The sequence below is a fragment of the Gymnogyps californianus genome, chromosome Z (genome assembly GCF_018139145.2).
Source record: "Gymnogyps californianus isolate 813 chromosome Z, ASM1813914v2, whole genome shotgun sequence".
Lineage (NCBI taxonomy): Eukaryota > Metazoa > Chordata > Aves > Accipitriformes > Cathartidae > Gymnogyps > Gymnogyps californianus.
Genome location: NC_059500.1, coordinates 34,132,970 through 34,150,362, shown reverse-complemented (window position 1 = coordinate 34,150,362; position 17,393 = coordinate 34,132,970). Strand labels below are relative to the sequence as shown.

Sequence of the window (17,393 nt, the reverse complement as noted above, 5' to 3'; positions counted from 1 at the left end):
CCTTGGACTTATGACTGCAGCCCCACGTCCTGTGGTCAAACTGAGAAACGCATTTACCTTCAGCACTCCCTTTTACGAAGTACAATGTAAATAAATAGTCACCTTATAAAAGAAATAGGTGCGTCCATGTCGTGGTTTAACCCCAGCCAGCAACTAAGCACCACGCAGCCGCTTCCCCCTTCCCCTTCCCAGTGGGGTGAGGAGGAGGAAAGAGGGGGAAAAAAGAAGTAAAACTCATGGGTTGAGATAAGAACAGTTTAATAACTAAAGTGAAATATAATACTAACAATAGTAATAATGAAATATAATAATAATAATAGTAATGAAAAGGAATATAACAAAAAAGGAGGGGGAGGAAGGGAAAAAAAACCAACCAAACAAAAAAAACCCCACCAGTGATGCACAATGCAATTGCTCACCACCCGCTGACTGATGCCCAGTTAGTTCCCGAGCCACGATCCGCGCCGCCCGGCCAACTCCCCCCTGTTTATATACTGGGCATGACGTTCCATGGTATGGAATACCCCTTTGGCTAGTTCAGGTCAGCTGCCCCGGCTCTGCTCCCTCCCAGCTTCTTGCTCACCTGCTTGCTGGCAGAGCATGGGAAACTGAAAAGTCCTTGGCTGAAGATAAGCGCTACTTAGCAACAACTAAAACATCGGAGTGTTATCAACATCATTCTCACACTAAATCCAAAACACAGCACTGTACCAGCTACTAAGAAGAAAATTAACTCTGTCTCAGCCGAAACCAGGACAGTCCAACAGATCCAATTTTTCCTGTGTGGTTCATGAAACAAATGTTTCCTTCAGTAGCACCATAAAACTCACAGATCTTAACAGCACCAAATCTGTCTAAAAATTCTCTCCATACATCATTTCTTACTCCATTTCCAACTGCTAGTCGGACTTTGTGATTTTCTTCTCCTTCCTTCTGTTAAAAAAAGAAAAAATAATTTAAAATATAATATATTGATAACTGCACTTGACTGTTGCATATATTGTGGGGAAAATGTACCTTCTTTCAATACATCAAGTATAAACAACAACAAAAAAAGAAAAACAACAATTAAGAAGTTAAAGAAAGCTGGCACAGCTCGCCTGCAGCTACAATGTAGCAAACTGCAATCAAAAACCTATTATCTTGTTGAACAAGCAAATTACGTCCTCAATAATGGCTACATTAATTTATATAAATGCTTCCATATTTTAAAAGTTGTATTGTCTCAGTCTGTTTCCGCTCAGAGGAATTAGAAAACTGGGAAGAACAGAGAAAGGCAGGAATTATTTCTGTCAAGGGATTAAAGTCAGCAGAGATTAATAGTTACTTTCTCGTGTCTTCAGACTGATTATAAGAAACAACCAGATTTCACACACTTGTAATATCTGTTCCTTCCCACACATTGCGTATGAGTCAACTTCTGTACTTCTTTCAATATTAAGACCTGCAAGGTTTTGTTCAATGTTACTTGGAATACATTATTTCTTGGTGATCTTGAGTCTTTACTGTTGTCAACTTCCATGTTTTATCACAAGAAACACAGTAGTACGTGTTCATCCAGTTCAGTGAGACTCTCTAATTTTATGAATACATTCCCAAACCTTGCGATTGCATGGAGCACCTTTAAAATACAACCAGGTTTAAGATGAAGTATCAGAAGGCAAAAGATTTAAAATGTTATTTTGTTTTTTCTTTCATTTCACCTATTTTAAAATGAGACTCCCTTTTTAATCATTGCAAGTGGCAATACAGGATGCCCTAGAAGTGAGACAGCTCAAAATAAATATAGGTACAGTTTGTTAGCACACACCTTTAGAACTGCACAGCACTCTGGTATTGCAACACTGTCTGTATATACCTCTATATATGTACACTTACACAAATGTATACAAACACCTCTCTCTCTCTCTATGCACGTATTCACACTCTTTATATATACGTGTGTGTGTATGTATATATATACTCGTTCACATACATATACTACAGAAAGCAGATAGTCCCTATTTTCTGTTCTTCTATTCTAATTTCCTTTCCCCCTCCCAACTGTAATCCAGTATGAATTAGGTACGTCTTTATACTGAAAATCCATTTTAGCACCTTTAATCTGGCATACAAGCACAGCAAATTATTTCTGCGAAGAGATCTCGTCAGCTGACTGAAACAGGAATCTTCAAATATTTTGGATGTTAAAACCAGTGAAGCTTCTACTGAGTACACAGACAACAGTGTTCCTCAGAGGCTTATGTCTTGCCCAAATTAAATTTTGCAGGAGGATCTGCAAGCACAGTGAAATTTTAAGTTCCTCCTCTAAATCACAAAGACTGACCAAGTTTTTTCTTCCCTCTTCAAAACCAGTAACTCATAGAAAGACTAAAAATTCTTTTATTGAGCTTCAGAGTCTTTCTTCTGGAAATTAAGTCCTCTTGCTGGAATGATTCAGCAAGGAACTCGCCTGTTTCACTAGATACAGCTAGCTCTTGGCAGATTACAATTTGAGGCGCTACCCTGCTACTTTACCTCAAGACTACATCACTCACCAGCCTCCCTCGGTCACTAACCGCTCTGTTTTTACAACAACCCAATTCTTCCCTCTTCCCTTCTCCTCTCCTCCCTTACTTCAGATGCAAAAGCCACTTCTAAACACACAAGCACATACTTCACTGACTTCAGGCTAAATCATTATTAACAAGGGCTGCATTACATAGTATAAGGAAACTGACCATGGACATAGCCTGGAACAAAGTGTCTAAAAATTGCCCATAGATGCAATTTTGGGAGTGGTTTGTTTTTTGAACTTCAGATGCAATATCACAATGCAATAGTGTAGATTTTCACATATCTGAAATAATAAGGTCTGTTATATTACACATTCAAAATCATTATACTGTCCACGAACAACAAAAGTATTCCTTTTTTTAAAAGAAAGTGTTTCAGCGCTACTTTGAACTTTGTCAGGAAAGCTTTTAACTCTTTTTTCCCCCCAGAAAATTATCCACCATCTTTAGAATATTCCAGTCAGCGCAACTTAAAACTTTTCAAAGTGGGTTATTTTCCTCACAGTTTCATTGCTAAACTGAAATTACCGTGTCAGTAACTGAACTGCAGTTACCCCTTGCTGACGCCACTGAATTATTCAGATGTGCTGCCTCTGCTAACATATGAAAAATAGCACAAGAGATTCTTTCACAGAAATCCTTCGTCCCACAATGACCGGAAGAGAGAAATCTGTGTGTATATATACACACACTAATTAAGTGGGTCATTCATCAGACTAGGAACATTCAAAATCTGTAGAGACCAAGTTAATAAGCAGGTGAGTTTGTTTCTATTATTTATACTTCAAGCAAAATAAAAGCATTGATGGCTGTTTGCTGAAAAGACACAAACTAGGATGAACTAGAAAACAATAGCCTACATGGATTATGGGTTTCTTCCAAAAGGACAAATACAGCATCATTTATAAGTGCAGTTACTTCAATACCTTCAATTCCTCAAGAAGATGTATGATGTCATCAAGAACTGATCGCAGAAAGCAAATTTTCTTAAAAGAGAGCGCAGTAATTCACTTCTTCACAACTAAGGTAAATTTTCTGTTAGACTGCATTGCTGCAACTGCTGTATTCGTGATTGAGTCAGCTCCATCACAGTTGTACCCATCTGCTGATACAAGACTCCCTGAAGAGTACTGCAGGGCTTTCTGGGGAAAAGGCATTAAAACTGTCATGCATTTAGCAGTCTTTCAACTGTAAGAATGGAAACGATACGTAATTTAATCTCCCAGGTTTAAGAAGTATGAAGAGAATTATTATAATGAGGGAAACTTTAAACAGTGCTAATTCACATTAGTTCTACATGTGAGTAAATTCATATAGCTATTTTTTACATATTTTTACCTAAACTTTTGTATAACTAATATATGACATTAATTCATGTTAGCTTTACATGTAACTAACTTTCAATGGAAAGTGAACCACAGTAAATAAAACAAAGTTAGCCATTTTAACATCTCTTTCATGACTCGGTCTATATATTCATCACCTGTAGTATTGTCCAGATCCCTGCCAGAGTCCAACTCTAGGGCAGGCATGTTGGTATCCATGGGCACTGCGGCTGAAAACTTATGCAGTAAATAAAATGCAATAAATACAAGAAGGGAAGGAAAAGGGATGATAATTCCAACAAATTCTAGAAACATGGTTGAGTGGTGCACAATTAGGGTGTCCTAATGTATGAAAATCGAAATAAATTAAATATGCGGGAATTGATGCTTTAAACAGACTATGGCACCACATAGTCATGCTTTGAATTCTGCCATATTCAGACAGCATTTCATCAACTAGCTTCCCTTTGGTACAGTAGCTACAAGAGTAGGAGGAATTCCAAGGAGTCACCTAGTACACATCTCTTCTGAGAGTTAAGCTCTGCTATCCCTGTGCCATTCTTGACCCCTGACAAGCTGTGGCACGTCAGCCAGTTACAGTGCAACAGCTGGTATGCAGCAATTGTCTGCACGCGTATTCTCAGCCTGCTGCAACAGCGTAGTACTTAGTTAACACTTCCTTCACTAAAAGCTATATTTCCTCACAATATCTCATTTACAAAGGACTCAGTGCCTTGCCCTGGTCAACTGTCACAAATAAGATCAAATAATGTGTGTCCTGTGATAATTTGCTCGTGCTTTGTGTTTCTGAATGCGACTAATAGTTCTCTGCAGATAATTAGGAAGACAGATTTTAGAATAACAGCATGTTAGAACATCTTTCCAAGGTTTTTAAAAATGTCTATTTATTTATTTTCCTGCACTGTGATTTTTCATTTCTTACAGAGCGATTCTGAAATAAGATCGGGATTCAATCTATATCCACTTATTTCTAACAGTAAAGGTGGAACATTTTTTCAATGCCTTTTTGAAGCATTAATCAGCAAGAACTGTTCTTACCTTACACCTGGACTTTTCTTCAGTTCACTCTGCTAAGACCTTCGAACCATATACCAAATATCTGCATACATCATAAATCAGTTTCTGACACACTATTTCTCCATTTTCAGTGCTTGTTTCATTTGTATAGTAATTAATTGACAAGTCAAGATCTGCCTTATTACACTAAATACCACATACCTAGCATTTTTCATCTGCCAGTCTTTCCTTCTTAAGTGTTCTTTGTAAACTATGTGGACTATCTACATGATTAAGTTGTTGATAAAAGAAATGCCTTTTAAAGTGCCATCAACGGCATATTAATTGGTGCAGGAAGGATTCATGACTGCAGCTATATAAAAAATGTACTTAGCAGTTGCTTTAAAAGAATACAAAAACACAGGTTTATTGTCCTATTTTACCATTTCTTCAGGAGAAAAAGCCAAATGGAGAGAAGCAAAGGCAACTTCAACCAAAGGAGGCATGAACTGTTTCCCCGATTATGGCCTTGATGAAACTAAAAGCAATCTCGGGGCCTGAGAAATGCAAACGTCTGTTAAATATAAAATATAATGGACAAACCACACAGGATTTACATTCATGTATTTACAAGGAACGCATGTGACAACACATTCACCAGTTCTCTATTGACACATTAGCCCTGAAAAACGGGGCATCAGGTAGTTAGTAGAGAGACTATAAGATGAGAGCTATCCTACTGCCATTATGATGACAGATGGAATAAATTCTTCAAGATGCGTGCTTAGATTCACTTTTCAGTAATGCCTAATTATAAATTGCAACTAGATTTTTTGAGCAAAATACATACCCAAATTTAAAAATACAAGTAAAAGAAAAGAGGAAGGGTACTGAACAGATGCACCATAAGAAAGGAACAGGAAGTCTAGGAACAGGACACATCTTTCCAGTTCAGGAACTGGTTGGTTGCTGTTTAGTATAGGTCACTCTCACCACACTTTCATTAATCAATCTCCTGATAATCTAATAGGATTAGATTCCAACAGGAGTTCTCTTCCTTTAGCTCTTCTAATAGGAAATGTTTTCTTGAGCTGTACTTCTATTTCCTCAGAAAATATCTACCAACAAAAAAAAGTCACTTTTGTCTGTGTTCCACCCAGTAATACGAAGTAGGTCATTGTATTTTTGGCGATTGCCCCAGGAGCCCACAAGTCAAAACAAATTACACAAAACTTTCCAAAGGTCAATTCACGGAATTAAAGCACGCACAGATTATTTGTTGTGCTCCATATCGCACACAGTATTCTCTGGGCAATATGAAGCTTCCCTTTGTGAGGGATAGTGATTTCTAGGCTTAACTATCAGGACATTTTCTGCATGACTCCACTAGTTTAAGCCAAAAGATGAGTATCTAGGAAAAGAAGCTGGAAGGAAGGAAATTGGTTCCAGTTATATGACCTCTTAAAGACTCAGAAAAGTCTTGAACCACCATGCTAGAACCAGTAGCTGACATCGCAACTAGCCTTCAGTGCTGTTTTGGGTATGGAAAACCAATGCTTCCTAGGGCCAAAGGAACTCTAGGAACATTACAGAAGACTTTTTCAGGAAGAAAACCTGAAAACCTTTACCATTATTAGTGGGAAGAATGAGAAAACAGACACAGAATCATCACGTGGATGGATGGAGTCCACGAGAGGTATGCCAGTATATTTAAATATCAGAAGGCAGTAGCCAAAATGGACAGGATTATAAGCTGCTTTTAAACCCACTTTTTAAAAATAATACTGTTGTTGTAGTCATGGCAGTTTAAAGCGCAGACAGAGTTGGTTGTCATAGAAAGTATATTTTTAATTAGATCAACTAACATAGGCTGGAGGGAAAAAATACAAGCTTCCAAATGTCAGGTCCATTTCTAAGCTTCCTTTCAGATGTGCTGAATAAGTTCTTAGTCTAAAAATTCTGTTTTCTCTACTGGCATGTACAGCGTTAAATTCTCCTTTCAGGCACTGTTAATACTGTAGTAAATCAGTAACAACTTGGATTAAGAATGATGTCTGCTTACGACATATGCAAGTGGTTGAAGACTTGTTTAAAAAAACACAGGTTACTAGAAGAAGAAATAAATTGCAAAATTCCCCCCAGTAAATAAAATTGTAATGACATCTAGAGATTATTCAGAGACTTCAACCGGAAGGTGCAGATGGGGTTGTCTGTAATTGTGACACATTACTGGTTTGGGCTATTTAATAAAAAGTTTATGCTGAAAACCTGCAAGGGGCTTGACAAATTTCCACTCCACATGTTAATGATAAGAACAATTTCCAGTACTGAACATAAATGGACTAAAGTTTAACAGGGAATAAAATGTGATGTCAAGTAAAACCTGCATTGTAGAGAAGTGCCTGCTGACTCATTTCTCCTTCCTTACCTGACTATCAAATTCCCTTCCTCCAAAGAAACCTGTTTCTAGGTGGGAGACAGCGCTATCCAACATATAGAAACCCCATTCTTACAGCCCTTCCCACAACACTTGAGTCAACAGCAGGGAAATAAGTGTTCATTCTGTTTGCTTATCCCAGCAGCATTGGCTTCCTTGTTTTCTCCTTCTGAATTACTATTGTTATAACCCAGAAGAGTTTTAATAAAATAAATCCTTAAGCATCTTTTCTGAAGTCACTTCAGAGAGCTTAATCCCATCCAAAGAAACCTTGGCCAAACTGGATCTAGTAGAGAGATTGGCTTGCTTCGGCTTAACAAAATAAAGTCTGAAAGCTGATGCACATTGTCTTATACACTTGAGGTAAGCCCAAGGAAATAGGAAACGTTACTGATGCCAAAGGATAACATTGGCTCAATACCAAATGGACATAAAACGAGACAGATACTGAAAGAAAATTTCTAAGCAATGATATAATTAATTGTGAAATAGACTTTGAATACAAGTAGAAGTGAACTCTGGTTTTAATAGAGAGCTTACCAGGTTCATACAAGGTATCATAAATCATACAATTAATGTCATAACATATGACAGCTTATGAGAGTAGAAGACAGGACATAATGATCAAGAAAACTGATTTCTAACCTCTGTTTGTAAACCACTTTAGGATTCAGGCCTCCTTTACAGAAAAGCAGGAAAGAGATGCTGCCTTACCATTCATATCTTTCCAAAAGCTTCAGGACGCAATGTATTATTTAAATAGCTCATTACTTCAAATTTGAAATAAATCTGCAAGTGCATTAGGAAGATTTTGTATACACTTTAAATGCTAAATTTTAAATGTGTTGCAACCCCCTAAGGAAAATACATCCACGGATTAGCAGAGAAGTATTTCCGAGGCCTTTGCTTAGATAGGATATAGGGAGCTATGCTATGCCATACTTACTGGTGTAGTCATGCTAGTATCTTAGAGCAGGATCCATTTTGTAGCTACTGATGGCTACAAGCCATCAATGCTGGCTCTTGTACTTTCACTATGATCAAAAGACTGCAGAAAAAGAGCTTGGAAAGAGGGTAGGCATGAGGATTACTCACTTATTTAGGAGCCCTGCAAAATCTATGAATGCCACATAACGCAGGGTCTTCATACTCGTACTCGTACTTAAAGAAAAAAGACAACTCCCTTTTCTAACAAATGTTCTTTCCAGACAACAGGTTACTAAACCTAACTGGATGCAGAACAGGTTTCAGAAAAATTCTACTGCAAAAGAGTCTTCAAGAGCTGTTGCAGATGTGCGTGGGAGGCAGAAAGATCAAACAAGACAAAACTAATAAGGAAAGCTACACCAGGAGTCTATATGCTACCACAGAGAGTTGCCAAAAGTTCTGTTCAAAATCTATGAAATAAGAGGCCACACTGTGGCCTCCAACTATTAGAAATATACCATTTAGGTCAAGTTTAGTGTTAAGAAACAAAAGAAGCCCTTAAGATAATTGCTATGGTTTTAATCTATGTTCATTAGAAGGGCTTTATAGTACTCTAACCTTGAGAACACTGCCCACATAATATCTTCACAGAGCTTTAAAACTTGTATTAGCCATATCTTTCTCATGCTGCCAGTATATATAGTACTTCTAAGTTAATGAAACTTAAAGAGACAACAACTTGGCAAATTATTTCACCTACTTGAAAAATAATAACGGATTGCATAGCATATTTAAAATCCTCCCACTTATTTGTGTGAACATGTTTCTCTTCCAGTTTTAACCTGACAAATACTTACTATTTTTCTTCATGTACCTAGCTGTCAAACTGATTAATTTCATATTTTTAATTTTTCTTGATAAAGTACATTAGGTTTCTCTTTAGCCAGCTAGCAAAAAAAAACCCCAAACCAAAAAACCCCATAGCCTCACGGAGCAAAGAGTTTAGACATGCCAGCTCCTAGAAAGTATGCACATAAATTAATAAATAGAATAGTTATATACTTAATGATGGTTTAAATAGAGTATATCGTATATAAATAGTTAACGATGGTATAAATAACTTTATTTGCAAAAGTTAAAACTCCTTTAACTTCATGATGGTTTGGTAAAGATTTAAAAATGAAAGAGTGTGCTTTAGAAAATGAAGTCCATTATCATTCTTGCGTTAAGATACTGAACAGGATACAATGGGTAAAACAAAATGCCATGCTTTAACTGTACAGTTAAAGGACAGAAAAGGGGAACAATTAATATCTCAGGCTGCAAACACAGCAAAAGTTGGGAAGTGTTGGAGAGAAGGGAGATGACTTTGGGGAAATCTTGTTAGCCTACAATGAAGAAAAATCACAATTTATAAAAGCTAGGCCCTTCATATGTTTTGATTTTCCTTATGGTCTTTAACTTGATTTTTCGTTATCCTGTCACTTTCTGTTTCTTTTATTATAAAGTTAAAAAACAAACAAAAATAAATTAAAAAAAACCCCACACCAAAAAAAAAAAGAAACAGAGAGAGAAAGGTATCACTATTCTGGCTTCACATCACAGGCAGTGGTGGTCACTGGGACATCAGCTATGCCCTCTTTAATTCAAGAACAGTCTCTTTGCTGAGGCATGCATGGATAGCGCTGTAGGATCTATGACCCACCACTACATTACTTCAACATACTTCTGAAACTTTTCAGGAAAAAAAAATCCGATGTCTTATGAACACTGACCTTTTCCATTCTTTGGTCAGCAACTTGAGATATTAATGCAAATTGTTATTCTGATGGAAAACAAGACCGATTTGCCTTCTCTTCAAATTATTAGAACACTGCTTAAGGAGGAGGTTATTCTGGAAAATCATAAAATGAGGACTTGGATTATAAAAGAATTTTGGGGTGAATTAATTTGAAATATGGGCACCATTTCCTAAGAGATGAGTCAATTCAATAAAATTCACTGAAAAGGAAATAAACCACTGATTATTTTTTTGAAATCACAAAATGAAATTATGATAGAGGCAAAGGGAGAATGTTCAAAGAGATAACAGTTGCGTTGCATCCAACTTCTGTACATTTTCACAACTCTCTTTGTGTTCTAAACATTTTGTTAAATTAAAAGAGGATACAGTTCTTTTTGCTTAAAGTTATACAGGTACTTGGAAGCTGTTATTTATTTTTATTTAGTATTCGAAATAGAAGCTGTTTATGATCATAAGTAATTGTGTAAAGTCCTTTATTAAAATGCTTAACCAGGTAAGATAATGTATGATGTAACATTTAGGATTTATTATTGAAACACAATAGGACAACCTGCAGCTCATAAATGGATGGAAGTTGCCAGCATTAGCAAGATGAATTTTAGTTTATACTGGACTATGAATGTTTGTTTCATATTCGTTTTGACACATTTAGCACAAGCGTTTGAGGACAGAAATTCAGTTGCGTTTGCTACGCAACAGGTTATATCCGTTCTGTCTCTATTATTCTATACATCTTGAATTAATTCCAATGAATGTTAGGCATTTAGCTTAGTCTAAACATCTTGGGCTCTCTCTGTTGTCAATGGGTAGCTACAGAAAACATACCAGAAAACAGCCAGCTCAAGAGTTAATTCAGTTAGAACCTGAGTCAGCTATACTTGGTAATTACAACAGGTTCAGCATACTCTGTACTCGATACCATGTAGATAGACCACCACACCACTGACGGCCAAGGGAAAAGAAGTATCTTCAAGTTAGGGCTAACACAGTTTCAGAGAGGAATGTCACTTTACCAAAACTAGCTTTGTTGTCTGGAATAGCTTTCTAATTGGAACAAAAGGCATTCTTCCTTTGACCTGCTAACCTAGACCAACCCCCTTCCAAATTTTAAAATATGGTTTCGATGGTCTCAAAACAAGCACATTCCACAAGCCAAAACAGTGCTAAAACATGACCTACAAAACTCGAGACCTCCGATATACTTATGTGCCAAGAAACAAAGTTTTGAAAATTCTGAAAGACATTGGACAGTAATCCTGCTTTTCTGAACTTACATTGTGAAACTGTAAAATAGTATTTTTTCACCAAATGATACTGAATCAGTTTTTAGTCTCGAAATGCTGTAACTTTAATATCTTCCTGATTCAAGCCATTTGGGTTTTTTATCGTCTACAGATCACCAAATATCTGAAGAACCTCACATAAAAAGAAGGGCAGAGGGACAGGTTCAGTACGGTTTTATTTCCCTTTTAACATAACCACATGAAGAACAATAAACGTACATAGCACTTACAGATGAAAGCCATCATTTTGGTTCCACTTACCACTGGCTGGCTGCAAAGGTAACGGCAAAGTTCTCCAATGTACTGGATGACAGTCACATTGTACTTTTTGCAGTCACTCCAAAACTGACTGGCTGAGAATTTCGTTTTTAACACACAGGTTGCACCTTTATGGAAACAGTAGAAAAGGAAATGAAGCATTTTCTCTATATGGCAGCTTAGCTAGCTATGTTCACCATTTCTACAAAATAGAACATAAGAGGAACTAAGAGCAGCCTCGTTCAGAGAACTATATGGTATTTAAGCTGTTTTATTAGAAGACGTGTTCAAACCTGGTAGACAAAGATGGGAGATGAACCCAGTCTCCTCCTTGGTGAGACAGTAAACTGATAGATAAGAGGTTAAAAGCAAGAAGACAGCTTCTCTTTGTTGGTGTTGTACCATTACTCAAAAGAGTTTAACTGAAAATATCCAGAAAAGTCAGCCTGAATTAGCAAACCATTTGGGTATCACTGAAACCTCATTTTTCAACACAGAAAGTATTCATCAATGCAGATTCAGACAGAATTAATCCATAATCCAGTGATCTTTCCCTTGGTCTGACTTGTCCTCGATGCTTCCGAAAACAGGAAATATTTGCCATCAAATTCTAAATAAATCTTTTATAAGAGAGTCATTGAGGATACCTACATTGTCGCAGTAAAATACGTATTTTATTGTCTGTGCCGAAACAGTACACAAATTAAATGGGAAAAAAGTTATATATCGTCTAATGATACATGACAAAGCTGAATGTTTACTATAAATGTATTTGTCAGTCTTTTTAAGTTCACCAAAATACATTTTAGTTCTATTCCACCGTACAATGCTTAGTCTGTATATATACTAACGCACTATACACACTGCCAACATGACATATGTCCTTAAATTCCTTTTTACCTAAATCTAAAAGAAACTAAAAACACTTGTGACACAAATGACTACAAAGAATTCTTCTCCAGTACCACAAAGATAGCTTGTAAGAGATCCTTCGCTATTACAACACACCGCCATCCCCAAAATACAGAAACATAAAGCTATTCCGAGAAGGCTATTCATTTCATTTCAGCAAAGCATTAGTTTCCCTAATGGCAGTGAACCCAAGTGTGTTTTATACATTTTTATAATAATTAATTCTCTATTAACAACACAATTAAATGAAACGAGCCCTACCCAATTCAATGCATCCACCAATGCCAAGAAGAGATGCTGCACTGTGATAAAGAGGCAGAGTAATATAAATGATGTCTTCTGCAGCAGCACCAAAAGCCCACAGTCCAGCAGCTCCTTTAAGAACCTGCATGTGACTGATGACTGCGGCCTTTGGAAGACCTGGAATGAAAACAGAAAACCATGCATAAAGCTTCTCTTAAGCAGAACTCAATTTTTTTTTTCCTGCGTAAGGTCTCTAAAATCATAAAAGAATCAATTCTTTCTTCCGTAACCAAATTTTCAGCCACCTGTTTAGACGGCCGTTAATAGACAACTGGCTGTTTAATACAGTATTGCATGTTTGCTCTGTACACATAAAGATACATACGCCAGTTTGTAACCTCGTCTGTTAGTCATTTAATCTGATGTGAAGTCAATTCAAATAGGTGGAAACATGAAGAAGCTCCATCGTTAGCATGCTATCAAATTATACAGAGCCAACAAAGGGCCAAAAGCATTTACTGTACATACGGACTTCCTTTAACATACATCACACTAGATCTCTTTCAGGCAAGAGTCATAGTGACTGTAATACGGGATCTACACGAAGTAGATCATGTAGTGGGTGCTTATCTAAGATGTGTACATCTAAATCTACCTATTTTTTTAGCACGCTATGAAGACTATGTAGAATTAAAAAAAAAAAAAAATCCAGCAAAAAGTCCACTCCAGTTAGGTTCTTCTTAATGAGTTTCTTCAAGTTCAGCACAGAATTTCTGCTCAGCAACACGCAGACTCACAGGCAAGAGCTTCTTGGGCTACTACTCTGGTACCCATTATTTTGAGTAGGGGATGCGTTCTTGCTTCATAGATGTTCTCACACACACACACAAATTTCTGCTGAGTCCTGATGATGAACAGTGACAACTGTTAAAAATTTCAAAAAATTCAATCATTCAGCAAGTTTTCTCACCTATTCTAGCAAAGCTACTGTTCATTCGAAGACTTAACGAGAGCTGTTAACTGGCAGTGTAAGCTATGGAGATTCTAGCTACGCTTCAAAGCTATTCCAAAACCCATCACACTAAAGAGAAAAGGCAATAAGCCTATGTTGCCAATGAACCACTTATAGCAAGAAGTGCTCTACAGAGTCTTGAGTATTTTCCTTTTGCCTTTACAGACAGCTGACGACAGACCGTGCAAGACACTTCTTTCTTTTAACTAAGTTTACCAGTCATTGATCTTAGGAGCAACACTATGCTCTCGCTTTATCAAGAAGTGTGAAAATGCTCAGTTACTTCAGATTAGAATTAATTATTCCATACTCTTCACACTAAACAAACTTGATTCTTTTAGTTACATGGTACATAAAAGAAATCCAATGTAAATTAACGTAATACATACAAGCATTCAAAAGTATTTTAAATTCTACATAACTAAAATTTGAGACTTCACACAGATATTCTGAATGCAGTTATAAGAACAAAATCCTCCTACCTGAAGAATTCTACAATATTTTTTAGCTAAAACGCCTTACTTCTAACCAGCAAGCTCAACCACATTTATACTAGTAGTATTAGAAACATACCTGACCTCTTGACAATATTTCTACCTAATTTTTTTATTCTGGACTGACATTTTTATTTCCTAATTTTCCCCAGAACCCAAAGCAAAGAAAATTAAATAATTATTTGTACAAGGGAACAAAGCCATAAAACACATCTTCATTTTACATCTTCTTGGGACTAAAACTGTTGTGTTTAAAACTGAATGAGAATGCCAGTCTGCTTAACAACATCATGCTGCTTTTCATGTCAGTGATCAGGTTTTTTGAAGTCTTAGCTTCTTAGCTGCTGGAGCACTGGTAATAAATTCAGCCATCTGTTTCTAAACTAAAAGGCTAGTAACTTAATCCTATTTTCTGTCTCTGCAGTGACCTGCATAGAACGTGACTTAATGAAGAAAAACCAAATGTCTATTTGCTTGTTTGAAGATTTTTTAAACTTCTAGATACAATGTTAGCTACATTAGCTAGGCAGTGGCATATGATCACAAAATAATATTTATTATTGTAAACTCACTGAAAAAGCAAAACGTTTTATAAACACCTTAGCTGTGAAGTAGTAAGAGGTAAAGCTTCTCATAGTATTTGCGCAATGTGGCAGGGAGAAGAAGAAGAGAAGCCCATAAACCACTGGATATAAACAGTCACTGGCAAGAAACGTGCTTATTTTCTACCATAATGCTTCTAGATAAGAAATATGATAATCTACTATGAAAAGATGAACCAAAAAGATTAGAGTTTCAGAAAATCAGGTTTCTAGATGAAACCTGAAGGAAAACAGAGACTCTTTAGCAGACCTGTACCTGTTGTTCCTGAAGTAAATATATATAAAACAGATGACTTGAGGTTGTTGGCAGAGCGTCGGTTAACCGGAACAGGGTCTTCCGATGCAGCCTCTATTTTGTCTAGAAGGGTACGCACACTTGGAAAAGTGGAGTCTTTGGTCATTATCCAAACACTAATGTCTTTTTGGAGGTTAGGAAGAATTTCTTCCAGTGTCCCAAGCAAATCTTAAAAAATAACATAAAATAATTAACTTACATTATGTCTTCACAAAAGTAGCGAATAAAGTATTTTTCCTCTGAAAGTTTTACTTTTTATAATAGAAAGAAGAATAAAAGTCACCTCCATGGACATAAACAAATTCAATAAAATCATGATGAACTAGAATGAAAATTCACTGAAAACAGGATAGAATGTGGTAAAAATACTGCTGACCCCACAAAGTCTAACTGTCAGCTAGCCCTCAAGGCAAAATGGTGAGCCCCGATTACTAGCTCGTGCTTCCCACCTCATTCTGGATCACCGCTGGTCACTGCTAAGACCAGAATGAAGTGTAGTTAAGCTTCAACTTCAAATACATGGTGAAGAAATCTGTTGAAGATGCAAGGCAAATATATACACAGCTGGTAATTACAGTGCAGGTTTCCCTGGATGCCCTCAACAGCAATCTCTCATCGAGCAGTATTTTTTTCAAAAGCACAGAAGTGACTAATTTAAAAACAAACACACCAACAAAAAACTCTATCATGTATGTAGGTACCTGAATTTCACCAAATAGAAATATGATACAAGCCCATGGCTTATTCAGACACTGCCAAAGAACCATGTGGCTATTTCTGTAGTGCTTTGAGTGTTTTAGACAGCTTAATGAATCTGATTTTAGGTACATCAGACAATTTTATTTTCTTATAATCACATGTTCATTCACTGAAAGCCATTCCTTCTATTGCCTCTTACCTGAATATAAATACAAACTCACTTTTATAAAATAAAAACAGCAGCATAACTAAGATCTATTTTGTTGGCTTATCACAAAAGAAACCATGAGAGAGAGGCCCAGATTAAACAAAAAGAAAAAATATAAAGAGAGGCCAATCCTGAAGTAATACACTTCCTATTTATATTTCTAAGCATTTTTACAATCTGTCACTTTCTCAGAACACCGTACAGGCATTAAAGTACTCATCCAGCAAAACGCTCAAGAAAGGAATAATATTGCTTTCCATAGAACTATTCATATACTTAAAGACTCATTTACACTTAAGTGCTTTGCTGGATCTCAGCCTATGTAATTAATCTTGCAAATATCCCTGTGGGTATAAATTTATGTTATCATCTCAGTTTTATAGATGAAAAAACAAACAAAGTTGACATGACTCACCCAGAACCTCATAATGAGGCATTGCCAGAGCCAGCATCTGAAATCCTGATCTCAACTCCAAGATCATTTCACAAATATTAAATACAGATACCATTAATAGAACCCCTTTGCATAAACTTTACATCAAAATAACAGAAGATTTTTAATCTTTCAGAAAACTATTTTCCTCATGACAGACTGCTGTATATATTTTAATGAATGACATACTAATCTCTATTACTATAACAGAGATATAGCCTACTGTTGCCAACTAAACACGTCTTACAAACCTAAAGCCTACAGAGTTCTATATATTTTATAAAGGTTTAGCAAATGGATCTGATGGAGTGTGACATTAAAATTTTTGTGTTCTAACTTCCCTGCACTGCAGAATGATTTCAGGAAGGAATCACCCAAATAATTATGAAAATCTAAAAGACAGATAGCCTCCTGTTTGAATCATTGGAGTACAGTCCCCTTCCACTCCACAATACAGAGCAGTAGAATGAAAAAATGTAAATAAAAAATAACGTTAAGGACAATAGTCTTAACTGCAGGAAACCCGATGCACTGGAAGTCAAGGTTCATTGGCATATTAATTCTGTTTTGCTGTTGTATTATAAAATTAGGGTATATTTTTCAGGTAATAAATACAAAAATACAACAGTATTATTTCTAATGAAAAACAGCTATTAAAAAACCAAGTGCGACAGAATAACTATACCCTTATTACTTTTTAATACTCCTTTTTGTCTCCTATTATGCATATATAGACATGTATGTCTCCTAAATACCCTAATGATAGTTTGTATAGGTACAAGTTAGGCTGAGAACCTAGCAAAAGAAACACAGGTGTTACAAGTGGCTGGGAGCTCCATTTCTGTTCTCAAAAACAGTAAGAGAGTATAGCGTTCTCTGTCATTCTTTA

At 36.3% G+C, this 17,393-nt stretch overlaps 1 long non-coding RNA gene across 1 annotated transcript; it reads right to left on the bottom strand.

Moving 5' to 3' along the window:
- Window positions 1-331: 331 nt before the first annotated feature.
- On the bottom strand, window positions 332-11,703 carry LOC127027162 (uncharacterized). Its single transcript, XR_007767794.1, has 3 exons — window positions 11,610-11,703; window positions 3,482-3,697; window positions 332-933 (listed from the first exon to the last, which is right to left on the bottom strand). It is a non-coding gene; the product is annotated as an uncharacterized LOC127027162 (long non-coding RNA).
- Between the last annotated feature and the right edge of the window lie 5,690 nt (window positions 11,704-17,393).